The following is a 20,016-nucleotide window of genomic DNA, read 5'->3' as shown; positions in this document are numbered from 1 at the left end:
TCAATCCTCAATACTCAATCTTCAATCCTGAATCCTCAATCCTCAACCCTCAATCCTCAATCCTCAATCGTTAATCGTCAATCTTCAATCCTCAATACTCAATCCTCAATCCCCAATCCTCAATCTTCAATCGTCAATCCTCAATCCTCAAACCTCAATACTCAATCCTCAATCTTCAATCCTCAATACTCAACCTTCAATCCTCCAACCTCAATCCTCATTCCTCAACCTTCAATCCTCAATCCTCAATCCTCAATCCTCAATGCTCATTCTTCAATCCTCAATACCCAATCCTCAATCTTCAATCCTCAATCCTCAATCCTCAATTCTCAATCCTCAATCCTCAATCCTCAATCATCAATACTCAATCTTCAATACTCAATCCTCAATCCTCAATCCTGAATCCTCAATCCTCAATCCTCAATCTTCAATCCTCAATACTCAATCTTCAATCCTCAATCCACAATCCTCGATCCTCAATCCTCAATCCTCAATCGTCAATCTCCAATCCTGAATACTCAATCTTCAATCCTCAATCCTCAATCGCCCATCCTCAATCCTCATTCTTCAATCCTCAATACTCAATCTTCAATCCTCAATCCTCAATCCTCAATCCTCAATCCTCAATCCTCAATGTTCAATCCTCAATCCTCGTACCTCAAACCTCAATCCTCAATCCTCAATCCTCATTCTTCAATCCTCAATACCCAATCCTCAATCTTCAATCCTCAATCCTCAATCCTCAATTCTCAATCCTCAATCATCAGCACTCAGTCCTCAAACCTCAATCCTAAACCCTCAGCCCTCATACTCAATCCTCAATCCTTATTCCTCAGTCCTCAACCTTCAATCCTCAATACTCAATTATCGATCCTCAATCCTCAATCCTCAGTCCTCAATCCTAAATCCTCAATCATCATTACTCAATCTTCAATACTCAATCCTCAATCCTCAATCCTGAATCTTCAATCCTCAATCCTCAATCTTCAATCCTCAATACTCAATCTTCAATCCTCAATCCTCAATCCTCGATCCTCAATCCTCAATCCTCAATCGTCAATCTCCAATCCTGAATACTCAATCTTCAATCCTCAATCCTCAATAGCCCATCCTCAATCCTCATTCTTCAATCCTCAATACTCAATCTTCAATCCTCAATCCTCAATCCTCAATCCTCAGTCCTCATTCTTCAATCCTCAATACCCAATCCTCAATCCTCAAACCTCAATCCTCAATCCTCAATTCTCAATCCTCTATCCTCAATCCTCAGACCTCAAACATCAATACTCAACCCTCAGTCCTCGTCCTGAATCCACAACCCTCAATCCTCAATCCTCAACATTCAATCATCAATATTCAATCTTCAATCCTCAATCCTCAATCCTGAATCCTCAATCCTCAATCCTCAATCTTCAATCCTCAATACTCAATCTTCAATCCTCAATCCTCAATCCTCGATCCTCAATCCCCAATCCTCAATCCTCATTCCTCAAACCTCAATCCTCAAACCTCAGTCCTCATCCTCAATTCTCAATCCTCAATCCTCAATCCTCAAGCCACAATCCTCAACCGTCTGTCCTCTTCCTCAATCCTCAACCCTCAATCCTCAATCCTCAATCTTCAATCATCAATACTCAATCTTCAATCGTCAATCATCAATCCTCAATCATCATTCCTCAAATCTCAATCCTCAACCCTCAGCCCTCATCTTCAATCCTCAATCCTCAATCCTCAATTCTCAATCTTCAATCCTCAATACTCAATCTTCAATCCTCAATCCTCAATCCTCAATCCACAATCCTCAATCCTCAATCCTCAGTCATAAATACCCAATCTTCAGTACTCAATCCTCAATCCTCAATCCTCAGTCCACGGTCCTCAACCCCCAATCCTCATTCCTCAAACCTCAACCCTCAGCCCTCAGTCCTCATCCTCAGTTCTCAATTCTCAATCCTCAGGCCTCAATCCTCAATCCTCAATCCTCAATCCTCAATTCTCAATCCTCAATCCTCACTCCTCAGACCTCAAACGTTAATATTCAACCCTCGGTCCTGGTCCCCAATCCAGAACCCTCAATCCTGAATTCTCAATCTTCAATCATCAATATTCAATCTTCAGTCCTCAATCCTCAATCCTCAATCCTCAATCCTCAATGTTCAATCCTCAATACCCAATCCTCAATCCTCAATCCTCAATCCTCAGACCTCAGACATCAAACCTCAATCCTCAACCCTCAGCCCTCATTGTCAATCCTCGATCCTCAATCCTCAATCCTCAATCTTCAATCCTCAATACTCAATCTTCAATCCTCAATCCTCAATCCTCAATACTCAATCCTCAATCCTCAATCCTCAATCCTCAATGTTCAATCCTGAATACCCAATCTTCAATCTTCAATCCTCGATCCTCAATCCTCAATCCCCAATCCTCAATGTTCAATCCTGAATACCCAATCTTCAATCTTCAATCCTCGATCCTCAATCCTCAATCCCCAATCCTCAATCCTCAATCCTCAGTCCTCAAACCACAGTCCTGAATCCTCAATCCTGAATCCTCAATCTTCAGCCCTCAGTCCTCAACAATCAGTTGTCAATCCTCATTCCTCACTAGAATATCCTCAGTTCAGAGTTTTCCATACGCAATACTCAATCTGCAATCTTCATATCTCTATCCACAAACATCAATTCTCATCACTCAACCATCAACTCTCAGTCCCCAATCCTCAATCTTCAATCGTCAATCCTCAATCCTCAATCCTCAATCCTCAATCCTCAATCTTCAATCCTCAATCCTCGATCCTCAATCCTCATTCCTCAACCCTCAATCCTCAACCCTCAGACCTTATCCTCAATTCTCAATTCTCAATCCTCAATCCTCAATCCTCAATGTTCAATCCTGAATACCCAATCTTCAATCTTCAATCCTCGATCCTCAATCCTCAATCCCCAATCCTCAATCCTCAATCCTCAGTCCTCAAACCACAGTCCTGAATCCTCAATCCTGAATCCTCAATCTTCAGCCCTCAGTCCTCAACAATCAGTTGTCAATCCTCATTCCTCACTAGAATATCCTCAGTTCAGAGTTTTCCATACGCAATACTCAATCTGCAATCTTCATATCTCTATCCACAAACATCAATTCTCATCACTCAACCATCAACTCTCAGTCCCCAATCCTCAATCTTCAATCGTCAATCCTCAATCCTCAATCCTCAATCCTCAATTCTCAATCCTCAATCCTCAATCCTAAATCCTCAATCATCAATCCTCAATCTTCAGTACTCAATCCTCAATCCTCAATCCTGAATCCTCAATACTAAAGCATCAATCCTCAATTCTCAATACTCAATAGAACATCCTGAATTCTCAGGATTTAATACTCAAACCTCAAACCTCAAACCTCAGCCATCATCCTCATTCCTCAATCCTCAATCGTCAGTCCTCAACCTTCAATCCTCAACACTCAACCTTCAACCCTCAATCCTCAATCCTCAATCGTCAAGCCGCAATCCTCAATCCTCAGTCATCAATCCTCAAGCTTCGATACTCAATCCTCAATCCTCAATCCTCAATCCCCAATCCTCAATCCTCATTCCTCAAACCTCAATCCTCAAACCTCAGTCCTCATTCTCAATTCTCAATCCTCAATCCTCAATCCTCAAGCCACCATCCTCAACCGTCTGTCCTCTTCCTCAATCCTCAACCCTCAATCCTCAATCCTCAATCTTCAATCATCAATACTCAATCTTCAATCGTCAATCATCAATCCTCAACCATCATTCCTCAAACCTCAATCCTCAATCCTCAATCCTTAATCCTCAATCTTCAATCCTCAATCAACAGTCCTCAATCTTAAATCCTCAATGCTCAATCCTCAATCCTCAATCCTCAGTCCTCAATCCTCAATCCTCAATCCTCAATCCTCAATCCTCAATCTTCAATCCTCAATACTCAATCTTCAATCCTCAATCCTCAATCCTCAATCTACAATCCTCAATACTCAATCTTCAATCCTCAATCCTCAATCCTCAATCCTCAATCCTCAATCCTCAATCCTCAGTCCTCAAACCTCAATTCTGAATCCGCAACCCTGAATCCTCAATCTTCAGCCCTCAGTCCTCAACAATCTGTTGTCAATCCTCAATCCTCAATAGAATATACTCAATTCACAGGTTTCAATACTCAATACTCAATCTGCAATCTTCAAATCTCTATCCACAGACATCAATCCTCATCACTCAACCCTCAACACTCAGTCCCCAATCCTCAATCTTCAATTCCCAATCCTCAATCCTCAATCCTCAATCCTCAATCCTCAATCCTCAATCTTCAATCCTCAATACTCAATCTTCAATCCTCAATCCCCAATCCTCGAACTTCAATCCTCAATCCTCAATCGTCAATCTCCAATCCTGAATACTCAATCTTCAATCCTCAATCCTCAATCGCCCATCCTCAATCCTCATTCTTCAATCCTCAATACTCAATCTTCAATCCTCAATCCTCAATCCTCAATCCTCAGTCCTCATTCTTCAATCCTCAATACCCAATCCTCAATCTTCAATCCTGAATCCTCAATGCTCAATTCTCAATTCTCAATCCTCAACCCTCAATATTCAATCCTCAATACTCAATCTTCAATCCTCAATCCTCAATCCTCAGTCATCAATTCTCAATCTTCAATTCTCAATCGTGAATCCTCACTCCTCAATCCTCAATCCTCAATCCTCGTTCCTCAAACCTCAATCCTCAACCCTCAGTTCTCATTCTCAATTCTCAATGCTCAATTCTCAATCCTCAATCCTCAATCCTCAATCCTCAATCTTCAATCCTCAATAATCAATCTCCAATCCTAGATCCTCAATCCCCAATCATCAATCCTTAATCCTCAATCCTGAATCCTCGATACCCAGTCCTCAATCTTGAATGCTCAATGCTCAATCCTCAATCCTCAATCCTCAGTCTTCAACCCTCAATCCTCAATCCTCAAACCACAAACCTCAACCATCAGTCCTCGTCCTCAAACCTCAACCCTCAATCCTCCATCCTCAATCTTCAATCATCAATACTCAATCTTCAATCCTCAATCCTCAATCCTCAATCCTCAATCCTCGATCCTCAATCCTCAATCTTCAACCCTCAATCCTCGATCCTCAATCATCAATCTTCAGCCCTCAGTCCTCAACAATCAGTTGTCAATCCTCATTCCTCACTAGAATATCCTCAGTTCAGAGTTTTCCATACGCAATACTCAATCTGCAATCTTCATATCTCTATCCACAAACATCAATTCTCATCACTCAACCATCAACTCTCAGTCCCCAATCCTCAATCTTCAATCGTCATTCCTCAATCCTCAATCCTCAATCCTCAATCCTCAATCTTCAATCCTCAATCCTCGATCCTCAATCCTCATTCCTCAACCCTCAATCCTCAACCCTCAGACCTTATCCTCAATTCTCAATTCTCAATCCTCAATCCTCAATCCTCAATCTTCAATCCTCAATAATCAATATTCAATCCTAGATCCTCAGTCCCCAATCCTCAATCCTTAATCCTCAATCTTCAATCCTCAATCCCCAGTCCTCAATCTTCAATCCTCAATGCTCCATCCTCAATCCTCTATCCTCAGTCGTCAGTCCTCAACCCTCAATCCTCAAACATCAATCCTCAACCGTCAGTCCTCGTCCTCAACCCTCAACACTCAATCCTCAATCCTCAATCTTCAATCATCAATACACAATCTTCAATCCTCACTCCTCAGTCCTCAATACTCAACCATCAATCCTTATTCCTCAGTCCTCAACCTTCAACCCTCAATACTCAATTTTCAATCCTCAATCCTCAATTCTCAATCCTCAATCCTCAATCATAAATCCTCAATCATCAATCCTCAATCTTCAGTACTCAATCCTCAATCCTCAATCCTGAATCCTCAATACTAAAGCATCAATCCTCAATTCTCAATACTCAATAGAACATCCTGAATTCTCAGGATTTAATACTCAAACCTCAAACCTCAAACCTCAGCAATCATCCTCATTCCTCAATCCTCAATCGTCAGTCCTCAACCTTCAATCCTCAACACTCAACCTTCAACCCTCAATCCTCAATCCTCAATCGTCAAGCCGCAATCCTCAATCCTCAGTCATCAATCCTCAAGCTTCGGTACTCAATCCTCAATCCTCAATCCTCAATCCCCAATCCTCAATCCTCATTCCTCAAACCTCAATCCTCAAACCTCAGTCCTCATTCTCAATTCTCAATCCTCAATCCTCAATCCTCAAGCCACAATCCTCAACCGTCTGTCCTCTTCCTCAATCCTCAACCCTCAATCCTCAATCCTCAATCTTCAATCATCAATACTCAATCTTCAATCGTCAATCATCAATCCTCAACCATCATTCCTCAAACCTCAATCCTCAATCCTCAATCCTTAATCCTCAATCTTCAATCCTCAATCAACAGTCCTCAATCTTAAATCCTCAATGCTCAATCCTCAATCCTCAATCCTCAGTCCTCAATCCTCAATCCTCAATCCTCAATCCTCAATCCTCAATCTTCAATCCTCAATACTCAATCTTCAATCCTCAATCCTCAATCCTCAATCTACAATCCTCAATACTCAATCTTCAATCCTCAATCCTCAATCCTCAATCCTCAATCCTCAATCCTCAATCCTCAGTCCTCAAACCTCAATTCTGAATCCGCAACCCTGAATCCTCAATCTTCAGCCCTCAGTCCTCAACAATCTGTTGTCAATCCTCAATCCTCAATAGAATATACTCAATTCACAGGTTTCAATACTCAATACTCAATCTGCAATCTTCAAATCTCTATCCACAGACATCAATCCTCATCACTCAACCCTCAACACTCAGTCCCCAATCCTCAATCTTCAATTCCCAATCCTCAATCCTCAATCCTCAATCCTCAATCCTCAATCCTCAATCTTCAATCCTCAATACTCAATCTTCAATCCTCAATCCCCAATCCTCGAACTTCAATCCTCAATCCTCAATCGTCAATCTCCAATCCTGAATACTCAATCTTCAATCCTCAATCCTCAATCGCCCATCCTCAATCCTCATTCTTCAATCCTCAATACTCAATCTTCAATCCTCAATCCTCAATCCTCAATCCTCAGTCCTCATTCTTCAATCCTCAATACCCAATCCTCAATCTTCAATCCTGAATCCTCAATGCTCAATTCTCAATTCTCAATCCTCAACCCTCAATATTCAATCCTCAATACTCAATCTTCAATCCTCAATCCTCAATCCTCAGTCATCAATTCTCAATCTTCAATTCTCAATCGTGAATCCTCACTCCTCAATCCTCAATCCTCAATCCTCGTTCCTCAAACCTCAATCCTCAACCCTCAGTTCTCATTCTCAATTCTCAATGCTCAATTCTCAATCCTCAATACTCAATCCTCAATCCTCAATCTTCAATCCTCAATAATCAATCTCCAATCCTAGATCCTCAATCCCCAATCATCAATCCTTAATCCTCAATCCTGAATCCTCGATACCCAGTCCTCAATCTTGAATGCTCAATGCTCAATCCTCAATCCTCAATCCTCAGTCTTCAATCCTCAATCCTCAATCCTCAAACCTCAAACCTCAACCATCAGTCCTCGTCCTCAAACCTCAACCCTCAATCCTCCATCCTCAATCTTCAATCATCAATACTCAATCTTCAATCCTCAATCCTCAATCCTCAATCCTCAATCCTCGATCCTCAATCCTCAATCTTCAACCCTCAATCCTCGATCCTCAATCATCAATCCTCAATCTTCAATACTCAATCCTCAGTACTCAGTCCTCAGTCCTCAAACCTCAATCCTCAACCCTCAGCCCTCATTCTCAATCCTCAATCCTCAACCCTCAATCCTCAATATTCAATCCTCAATACTTAATCTTCAATCCTGATTCTTCAATCCTAAGACTTCAGACATCAATACTCAACCCACAGTCCTCGTCCTCAATCCACAACCCTCAATCCTCAATCCTCAATCTTCAATCATTAATATTCAATCTTCAATCCACAATCCTCAATCCTCAATCGTCAACCCACAATCCTCTACGTTCAATCCTCAATACCCAACCCTCAGTATTCAATCTTCAATCCTCAATCCTCAATCCTCAATCCTCAATCCTCAATCCTCAATCCTCAATCCTCAATCCTCAATCCTCAATCCTCAATTTTCATTCCTCAGTCCCAAATCCTCAATCTTCAATGCTCAATCCTCAATCCTCAATCCTCAATCCTCAATCTTAATCTTCAATCCTCAATACTCAATCTTCAATCCTCAATCCTCAATCCTCAATCCTCAATCCTCAATCTTCAATCCTCAATCCTCAATCCGCAATCGTCAATCCTCAGTCCTCAATCCTCAATCTTCAATCCTCAGTCCCAAATCCTCAATCTTCAATACTCAATCCTCAAACCTCAAACTTCAATCCTCAATACTCAACCTTCAAATCTCAATACTCAATCCTCAATACACAATCCTCATTCTTCAATCCTCAATACCCAATCCTCAATCTTCAATCCTCAATCCTCAATCCTCTATTCTCAACCCTCAGTCCTCAATCCTCAATCCTCAATCCTCAAACCTCAAACCTCAACCGTCAGTCCTCGTCCTCAAACCTCAACACTCAATCCTCCATCCTCAATCTTCAATCATCAATACTCAATCTTCAATCCTCAATCCTCAATCCTCAATCCTCAATCCTCAATCCTCAATCCTCAATCCTCAATCCTCAATCCTCAATCCTCAATTTTCAATCCTCAGTCCCAAATCCTCAATCTTCAATGCTCAATCCTCAATCTTCAATGCTCAATCCTCAATCCTCAATCCTCAATCCTCAATCTTAATCTTCAATCCTCAATACTCAATCTTCAATCCTCAATCCTCAATCCTCAATCCTCAATCCTCAATCCTCAATCCTCAATCCTCAATCCTCAATCTTCAATCCACAATCCTCAATCCTCAATCGTCAACCCACAATCCTCTACGTTCAATCCTCAATACCCAATCCTCAGTATTCAATCCTCAATCCTCAATCCTCAATCCTCAATCCTCAATCCTCAGCCCTCAAACCTCAATCCTGAATCCTCAATCCTGAATCCTCAATCTTCAGCCCTGAGTCCTCAACAATCAGTTGTCAATCCTCAATCCTCAGTAGAGTATCCTCAATTCACAGTTTTCAATACTCAATACTCAATCTGCAATCTTCAGATCTCTATCCACAAACATCAATTCTTATCACTCTTCCCTCAATGCTCAGTCCCCAATCCTCAATCTTCAATCCTCAATCCTCAGTCCTCAATCCTCTATCTTAATCTTCAATCCTCAATACTCAAACTTCAATCCTCAATCCTCAATGCCCTATCCTCAGTCCTCAACCTTCAATCCTCAATACTCAATCTTCAATCCTGAATCCTCAATCCTCAACCCTCAATCCTCAATCCTCAATCGTTAATCGTCAATCTTCAATCCTCAATACTCAATCCTCAATCCTCAATCCTCAACCCTCAATCCTTAATCCTCAATCTTCAATCCTCAATCAACAGTCCTCAATCTTCAATCCTCAATGCTCAATCCTCAATCCTCAATCCTCAGTCCTCAATCCTCGATCCTCAATCCTCAATCCTCAATCTTCAATCCTCAATACTCAATCTTCAATCCTCAATCCTCAATCCTCAATCTTCAATCCTCAATACTCAATCTTCAATCCTCAATCCTCAATCTTCAATCCTCAATACTCAATCTTCAATCCTCAATCCTCAATCCTCAATCCTCAATATTCAAACCTCAATACCCAATTTTCAATACTCAATCCGCAATCGTCATACCTCAATCCTCAATCCTCAGTCATCAATCCTCAATTCTCAATCCTCTATCCTCAATCCTCAGACCTCAAACATCAATACTCAACCCTCAGTCCTCGTCCTGAATCCACAAGCCTCAATCCTCAATCGTCAACCTTCAATCATCAATGTTCAATCTTCAATCCTCAATCCTCAATCCTCAATCCTCAATCCTCAATCCTCAATGTTCAATCCTCAATCCTCGTACCTCAAACCTCAATCCTCAATCCTCAATCCTCATTCTTCAATCCTCAATACCCAATCCTCAATCTTCAATCCTCAATCCTCAATCCTCAACTCTGAATCCTCAATCCTCAGCCCTCAGTCCTCAAACCTCAATCCTAAACCCTCAGCCCTCATACTCAATCCTCAATCCTTATTCCTCAGTCCTCAACCTTCAATCCTCAATACTCAATTATCAATCCTCAATCCTCAATCCTCAGTCCTCAATCCTAAATCCTCAATCATCAATACTCAGTCTTCAATACTCAATCCTCAATCCTCAATCCTGAATCCTCAATCCTCAATCCTCAATCTTCAATCCTCAATACTCAATCTTCAATCCTCAATCCTCAATCCTCGATCCTCAATCCTCAATCCTCAATCGTCTATCTCCAATCCTGAATACTCAATCTTCAATCCTCAATCCTCAATCGCCCATCCTCAATCCTCACTCTTCAATCCTCAATACTCAATCTTCAATCCTCAGTCCTCAAACCTCAATCCTCAGTCCTCATTCTTCAATCCTGAATACCCAATCCTCAATCCTCAACCCTCAATCCTCAATCCTCAATTCTCAATCCTCTATCCTCAATCCTCAGACCTCAAACATTAATACTCAACCCTCAGTCCTCGTCCTGAATCCACAACCCTCAATCCTCAATCCTCAACCTTCAATCATCAATATTCAATCTTCAATCCTCAATCCTCAATCCTCAATCCTGAATCCTCAATCCTCAATGTTCAATCCTCAATACCCAATCTTCAATCTTCAATCCTCGATCCTCAATCCTCAATCCCCAATCCTCAATCCTCAATCCTCAGTCCTCAAACCACAGTCCTGAATCCTCAATCCTGAATCCTCAATCTTCAGCCCTCAGTCCTCAACAATCAGTTGTCAATCCTCATTCCTCACTAGAATATCCTCAGTTCAGAGTTTTCCATACGCAATACTCAATCTGCAATCTTCATATCTCTATCCACAAACATCAATTCTCATCACTCAACCATCAACTCTCAGTCCCCAATCCTCAATCTTCAATCGTCAACCCTCAATCCTCAATCCTCAATCCTCAATCCTCAATCCTCAATGATCAATCCTCAATACCCAATCTTCAATCTTCAATCCTCGATCCTCAATCCTCAATCCCCAATCCTCAATCCTCAATCCTCAGTCCTCAAACCACAGTCCTCAATCCTCAATCCTGAATCCTCAATCTTCAGCCCTCAGTCCTTAACAATCAGTTGTCAATCCTCAATCCTCACTAGAATATCTTCAGTTCAGAGTTTTCCATACGCAATACTCAATCTGCAATCTTCATATCTCTATCCACAAACATCAATTCTCATCACTCAACCATCAACTCTCAGTCCCCAATCCTCAATCTTCAATAGTCAATCCTCAATCCTCAATCCTCAATCCTCAATCCTCAATCTTCAATCCTCAATACTCAATCTTCAATCCTCAAACCTCAATCCTCATTCCTCAATCTTCAATCCTCAATCCTCAATCCTCAATCCTCAATGCTCATTCTTCAATCCTCAATACCCAATCCTCAATCTTCAATCCTCAATCCTCAATCCTCAATTCTCAATCCTCAATCCTCAATCCTCAGACCTCAGACATCAATACTCAACCCTCAGTCCTCGTCCTCAATTCACAACCCTCAATCCTCAATCATCAATCTTCAATCATCAATATTCAACCTTCAGTCCTCGATACACAATCCTCAATCTTCAATGTTCAATCCGCAATACCCAATCCTCAATCTTCAATCCTCAATCCTCAATCCTCAATCCTCAAACCTCAATCCTCAATCCTCAATCCTCAATCCACAACCTTCAATCCTCAATACTCAATCGTCAATCCTCAATCCTCAATCGTCAGTCCTCATTCCTCAAACCTCAACCCTCAGCCCTCAGTCCTCATCCTCAGTTCTCAATTCTCAATCCTCAGGCCTCAATCCTCAATCCTCAATCCTCATTCTTCAATCCTCAATACCCAATCCTCAATCTTCAATCCTCAATCCTCAATCCTCAATTCTCAATCCTCAATCCTCAATCCTCAGACCTCAAACATCAATATTCAACCCTCAGTCCTGGTCCCCAATTCACAACCATCAATCCTCAATCCTCATTCCTCAATCCTCAATCCTCAATCCTGAATCCTCAATCTTCAATCCTCAATACTCAGTCCTCAATCCTCAATCCTCAATCTTCAATCATCAATACTTAATCTTCAATCCTCAATCCTCGTTCCTCAATCCTCAATCCTCAATCCTCAATCCTCAATCTTCAATCCTCAATACTCGATCTTCAATCCTCAATCCTCAATCCGCAATCCTCAATCCTCATTCTTCAATCCTCAACACCAAATCCTCAATCTTCAATCCTCAATCCTCAATCCTCTAATCTCAGTCCTCAATCCTCAATCCTCAGACCTCAAACATCAATACTCAACCCTCAGTCCTCGTCCTCAATCCATAACCCTCAATCCTCAATCCTCAATCCTCAATCTTCAATCATCAATACACAATCTTCAATACTCAATCCTCAGTCCTCAATACTCAACAATCAATCCTCAACTCTCAATACTCAATAGAATATCCTGAATTCTCAGGATTCAATACTCAAACCTCAATCCTCAAACCTCAGCCGTCATCCTCAATCCTCAGTACTCAATCCTCAATCTGCAACCCTCAATCCTCAACACTCAAACTTCAATCCTCAATCCTCAATCCTCAAACCTCAATCCTCAATCCTTATTCCTCAGTCCTCAACCTTCAATCCTCAATACTCAATTTTCAATCCTCAACCCTCAATCCTCAATACTCAATGCTGAATCCTCAATCACCAATCATCAATCTTCAGTACTCAATCCTCAATCCTCAATCCTGAATCCTCAATACTAAAGCATCAATCCTCAATTCTCAATACTCAATAGAACATACTGAATTCTCAGGATTCAATACTCAAACCTCAAACCTCAAACCTCAGCCATCATCCTCAATCCTCAATCCTCAATCGTCAATCCTCAACCTTCAATCCTCAACACTCAACCTTCAACCCTCAATCCTCAATCCTCAATCGTCAATCCGCAATCCTCAATCCTCAGTCATCAATCCTCAACCTTCAATACTCAATCCTCAATCCTCAATCCTCAATCCCCAATCCTCAATCCTCATTCCTCAAACCTCAATCCTCAAACCTCAGCCCTCATCCTCAATTCTCAATCCTCAATCCTCAATCCTCAAGCCACAATCCTCAACCGTCAGTCCTCGTCCTCAATCCACAACCCTCAATCCTCAATCCTCAATCTTCAATCATCAATACTCAATCTTCAATCCTCAATCCTCCATCCTCAATCCTCATTCCTCAAACCTCAATCCTCAATCCTCAATCCTTAATCCTCAATCTTCAATCCTCCATCAACAGTCCTCAATCTTCAATCCTCAATGCTCAATCCTCAATCCTCAATCCTCAGTCCTCAATCCTCAATCCTCAATCCTCAATCCTCAATCTTCAATCCTCAATACTCAATCTTCAATCCTCAATCCTCAATCCTCAATCCTCTATCCTCAGTCGTCAGTCCTCAACCCTCAATCCTCAAACATCAATCCTCAACCGTCAGTCCTCGTCCTCAACCCTCAACACTCAATCCTCAATCCTCAATCTTCAATCATCAATACACAATCTTCAATCCTCAATCCTCAGTCTCAATACTCAACCATCAATCCTCAATTCTCAATACTCAGTAGAATATCCTGAATTCTCAGGATTCAATACTCAAACCTCAAACCTCAAACCTCAGCCCTCATCCACAATCCTCAATACTCAATCCTCAATCTTCTACACTCAATCCTCAGCACTCAAACTTCAATCCTCAATACTCAATCCTCTATCCTCAATCCTCAATCCTTATTCCTCAGTCCTCAACCTTGAATCCTCAATACTCAATTTTCAATCCTCAATCCTCAATCCTCAATCCTCAATCCTCAATCCTAAATCCTCAATCATCAATCCTCAATCTTCAGTACTCAATCCTCAATCATCAATCCTTAATCCTGAATACTAAAGCATCAATCCTCAATTCTCAATACTCAATAGAACATCCTGAATACTCAGGATTCACTACTCAAACCTCAAACCTCAAACCTCAGCCATCATCCTCAATCCTCAATCCTCAATCGTCAATCCTCAACCTTCAATCCTCATCACTCAACCTTCAACCCTCAATCCCCAATCCTCAATCGTCAATCCGCAATCCTCAATCCTCAGTCATCAATCCTCAACCTTCAATACTCAATCCTCAATCCTCAATCCGCAATCCTCAATCCTCAATCTTCAATCCTCAATCCTCAATCCTCAATCCTCAATCCACAATCTTCAATCCTCAATACTCAATCTTCAATCCTCAATCCTCAATCGTCAGTCCTCATTCCTCAAACCTCAACCCTCAGCCCTCAGTCCTCATCCTCAGTTCTCAATTCTCAATCCTCAGGCCTCAATCCTCAATCCTCAATTCTCATTCTTCAATCCTCAATACCCAATCCTCAATCTTCAATCCTCAATCCTCAATCCTCAATTCTCAATCCTCAATCCGCAATCCTCAGACCTCAAACATCAATATTCAACCCTCAGTCCTGGTCCCCAATCCACAACCCTCAATCCTCAATCCTCATTCCTCAATCCTCAGTCCTCAATCCTGAATCCTCAATCCTGAATCCTCAATCTTCAGCCCTCAGTCCTCAACAATCGGGTGACAATCCTCAATCCTCAATAGAATATCCTCAATTCACAGTTTTCAATACTCAATACTCAATCTGCAATCTTCAAATCACTATCCACAAACATCAATTCTCATCACTCAACCCTCAACACTCAGTCCTCAATGTTCAATCCTCAATCCTCAATTCTCAATCTTCAATCCTCAATACTCAATCTTTAATCCTCAATCCTCAATCCTCAATCTTCAATCCTCAATCCCCAATACTCAATCCTCAACCCTCAATCCACAATCCTCAATCATCAATCCTCAATCTTCAATACTCAATCCTCAATCCTCAATCCTCAATACTCAATCATCAATCCTCAATCATCAATCCTCAATCTTCAATCCTCAATACTCAATCTTCAATCCTCAATCCTCAATTCTCAATCCTCAATCCTCAATCCACAATCCTCAATCATCAATCCTCAATCTTCAATACTCAATCCTCAATCCTCAATCCTCAATACTCAATCCTCAATCCACAATCATCAATCCTCAATCTTCAATCCTCAATACTCAATCTTTAATCCTCAGTCCTCAAACCTCAATCTTCAATCTTCAATCATCAACCCGCAATCCTCAATCCTCAACCCTCAATCCTCAATCCTCAATCTTCAATCATCAATATTCAATCTTCAATACTCAATCCTCAATCCTCAATCCTCATTCCTCAATCCTCAATGTTCAATCCCCGATACCCAATCCTCAATCTTCAATCCTCAATCCTCAATCCTCAATCCTCAAACCTCAATCCTCAATCCTCAGTCCTCAATCCTCAATCCTCAATACTCAATCCTCAATCCTCAATCCTCAATATTCAATCGACAATACTCAATCTTCAGTCCTTAATTCTCAATACTCAATCCTCAATAATCAGACCTCAACCATCAATACTGAACCCCCAGTCCTTGTCCTCAATCCACAACCCTCAATCCTCAATCCTCAATGTTCAATCATCAATATTCAATATTCAGTCCCCAATCCTCAATCCTCAATGTTCAATCCGCAATACCCAATCCTGAATCTTCAATCCTCAATCCTCAATCCTCAATCCCCAATCCTCAATCCTCAATCCTCAGTCCTCAAACCTCAATCCCGAATCCTCAATCCTGAATCCCCAATCTTCAGACCTCAGTCCTCAACAATCAGTTGTCAATTCTCAATCCTCAATAGAATATCATCAGTTCACAGTTTTCAATACACAATACTCAATCTGCAATCTTTAAATCTCTATCCACAAGCACCAATTCTCATCACTCAACCCTCAATACTCAGTCCACAAACCTCAACCTTCTATCCTCAACCCTCAATCCTCAATCCTCAATCCTCAATCTTCAATCCTCAATACTCAATCATCAATCCGCAATCCTCAATCGTCAATCTTCAATCCTCAATACTCTATCTTCAATCCTCAATCCTCAATCCTCACTCCTCAAACCTCAATTCTGAATCCTCAATCCTGAATCCTCAATCTTCAGCCCTCAGTCCTGAACAATCAGGTGACAATCCTCAATCCTCAATAGAATATCCTCAATTCACAGTTTTCAATACTCAATTCTCAATCTGCAATCTTCAATACTCAATCTTTAATCCTTAATCCTCAATCCTTAATCTTCAATCCTCAATCCTCAATACTCAATCCTCATCCCTCAATCCTCAATCCTCAATCATCAATCCTCAATCTTCAATACTCAATCCTCAACCCTCAATCCTCAATCCTCAATCCTCAATCCTCAATCATCAATCCTCAATCTTCAATCCTCAATACTCAACCTTTAATCCTCAGTCCTCAATCCTCAATCTTCAATCTTCAATCCTCAACCCGCAATCCTCAATCCTCAATCCTCAATCCTCAGACCTCAATCCGCAATCTTCAATCCTCAATACTCAATCTTCAATCCTCAATACTCAATCCTCATCCCTCAGTCCTCATTCTTCAATCCTCAATAACCAATCCTCAGTCTTCAATCCTCATTCCTCAATCCTCAATTCTCAACCCTCAATCCTCAATCCTCAGACCTCAAACATCAATACTCAACCCTCAGTCCTCGTCCTCAATCCGCAACCCTCAATCCGCAATCCTCAATCTTCAATCATCAATTCTCAATCCTCAATCCTCAATACTCAATCCTCAATCGTCAATCCTCAATCCCCAATCCTCAATCTTCAATACCCAATCCTCAATCCACAATCCACAATCCTCAATCTTCAATCCTCAATAATCAATCTTCAGTCCCCAATCCTCAATCCTCAATCCTCAATTCTCAATCCTCAATCCTCAACCCTCAATCCTGAACTCTCAATCCTCAATCCTCAATCCTCAGTCCTCAAACCTCAATCCTCAACCCTCAGCCCTCATCTTCAATCCTCAATCCTCAATCGTCAATTCTCAATCTTCAATCCTCAATACTCAATCTTCAATCCTCAGTCCTCAAACCTCAATCCTCAGTCCTCATTCTTCAATCCTGAATACCCAATCCTCAATCCTCAACCCTCAATCCTCAATCCTCAATTCTCAATCCTCTATCCTCAATCCTCAGACCTCAAACATTAATACTCAACCCTCAGTCCTCGTCCTGAATCCACAACCCTCAATCCTCAATCCTCAACCTTCAATCATCAATATTCAATCTTCAATCCTCAATCCTCAATCCTCAATCCTGAATCCTCAATCCTCAATGTTCAATCCTCAATACCCAATCTTCAATCTTCAATCCTCGATCCTCAATCCTCAATCCCCAATCCTCAATCCTCAATCCTCAGTCCTCAAACCACAGTCCTGAATCCTCAATCCTGAATCCTCAATCTTCAGCCCTCAGTCCTCAACAATCAGTTGTCAATCCTCATTCCTCACTAGAATATCCTCAGTTCAGAGTTTTCCATACGCAATACTCAATCTGCAATCTTCATATCTCTATCCACAAACATCAATTCTCATCACTCAACCATCAACTCTCAGTCCCCAATCCTCAATCTTCAATCGTCAACCCTCAATCCTCAATCCTCAATCCTCAATCCTCAATCCTCAATGATCAATCCTCAATACCCAATCTTCAATCTTCAATCCTCGATCCTCAATCCTCAATCCCCAATCCTCAATCCTCAATCCTCAGTCCTCAAACCACAGTCCTCAATCCTCAATCCTGAATCCTCAATCTTCAGCCCTCAGTCCTTAACAATCAGTTGTCAATCCTCAATCCTCACTAGAATATCTTCAGTTCAGAGTTTTCCATACGCAATACTCAATCTGCAATCTTCATATCTCTATCCACAAACATCAATTCTCATCACTCAACCATCAACTCTCAGTCCCCAATCCTCAATCTTCAATAGTCAATCCTCAATCCTCAATCCTCAATCCTCAATCCTCAATCTTCAATCCTCAATACTCAATCTTCAATCCTCAAACCTCAATCCTCATTCCTCAATCTTCAATCCTCAATCCTCAATCCTCAATCCTCAATGCTCATTCTTCAATCCTCAATACCCAATCCTCAATCTTCAATCCTCAATCCTCAATCCTCAATTCTCAATCCTCAATCCTCAATCCTCAGACCTCAGACATCAATACTCAACCCTCAGTCCTCGTCCTCAATTCACAACCCTCAATCCTCAATCATCAATCTTCAATCATCAATATTCAACCTTCAGTCCTCGATACACAATCCTCAATCTTCAATGTTCAATCCGCAATACCCAATCCTCAATCTTCAATCCTCAATCCTCAATCCTCAATCCTCAAACCTCAATCCTCAATCCTCAATCCTCAATCCACAACCTTCAATCCTCAATACTCAATCGTCAATCCTCAATCCTCAATCGTCAGTCCTCATTCCTCAAACCTCAACCCTCAGCCCTCAGTCCTCATCCTCAGTTCTCAATTCTCAATCCTCAGGCCTCAATCCTCAATCCTCAATCCTCATTCTTCAATCCTCAATACCCAATCCTCAATCTTCAATCCTCAATCCTCAATCCTCAATTCTCAATCCTCAATCCTCAATCCTCAGACCTCAAACATCAATATTCAACCCTCAGTCCTGGTCCCCAATTCACAACCATCAATCCTCAATCCTCATTCCTCAATCCTCAATCCTCAATCCTGAATCCTCAATCTTCAATCCTCAATACTCAGTCCTCAATCCTCAATCCTCAATCTTCAATCATCAATACTTAATCTTCAATCCTCAATCCTCGTTCCTCAATCCTCAATCCTCAATCCTCAATCCTCAATCTTCAATCCTCAATACTCGATCTTCAATCCTCAATCCTCAATCCGCAATCCTCAATCCTCATTCTTCAATCCTCAACACCAAATCCTCAATCTTCAATCCTCAATCCTCAATCCTCTAATCTCAGTCCTCAATCCTCAATCCTCAGACCTCAAACATCAATACTCAACCCTCAGTCCTCGTCCTCAATCCATAACCCTCAATCCTCAATCCTCAATCCTCAATCTTCAATCATCAATACACAATCTTCAATACTCAATCCTCAGTCCTCAATACTCAACAATCAATCCTCAACTCTCAATACTCAATAGAATATCCTGAATTCTCAGGATTCAATACTCAAACCTCAATCCTCAAACCTCAGCCGTCATCCTCAATCCTCAGTACTCAATCCTCAATCTGCAACCCTCAATCCTCAACACTCAAACTTCAATCCTCAATCCTCAATCCTCAAACCTCAATCCTCAATCCTTATTCCTCAGTCCTCAACCTTCAATCCTCAATACTCAATTTTCAATCCTCAACCCTCAATCCTCAATACTCAATGCTGAATCCTCAATCACCAATCATCAATCTTCAGTACTCAATCCTCAATCCTCAATCCTGAATCCTCAATACTAAAGCATCAATCCTCAATTCTCAATACTCAATAGAACATACTGAATTCTCAGGATTCAATACTCAAACCTCAAACCTCAAACCTCAGCCATCATCCTCAATCCTCAATCCTCAATCGTCAATCCTCAACCTTCAATCCTCAACACTCAACCTTCAACCCTCAATCCTCAATCCTCAATCGTCAATCCGCAATCCTCAATCCTCAGTCATCAATCCTCAACCTTCAATACTCAATCCTCAATCCTCAATCCTCAATCCCCAATCCTCAATCCTCATTCCTCAAACGTCAATCCTCAAACCT

This window comes from Calliopsis andreniformis, unplaced genomic scaffold (assembly GCF_051401765.1).
Source record: "Calliopsis andreniformis isolate RMS-2024a unplaced genomic scaffold, iyCalAndr_principal scaffold0059, whole genome shotgun sequence".
Taxonomy (NCBI): Eukaryota; Metazoa; Arthropoda; class Insecta; order Hymenoptera; family Andrenidae; genus Calliopsis; species Calliopsis andreniformis.
The sequence above is the reverse complement of the archived record's forward strand: the minus strand, read 5'-3'. Positions refer to the sequence as shown.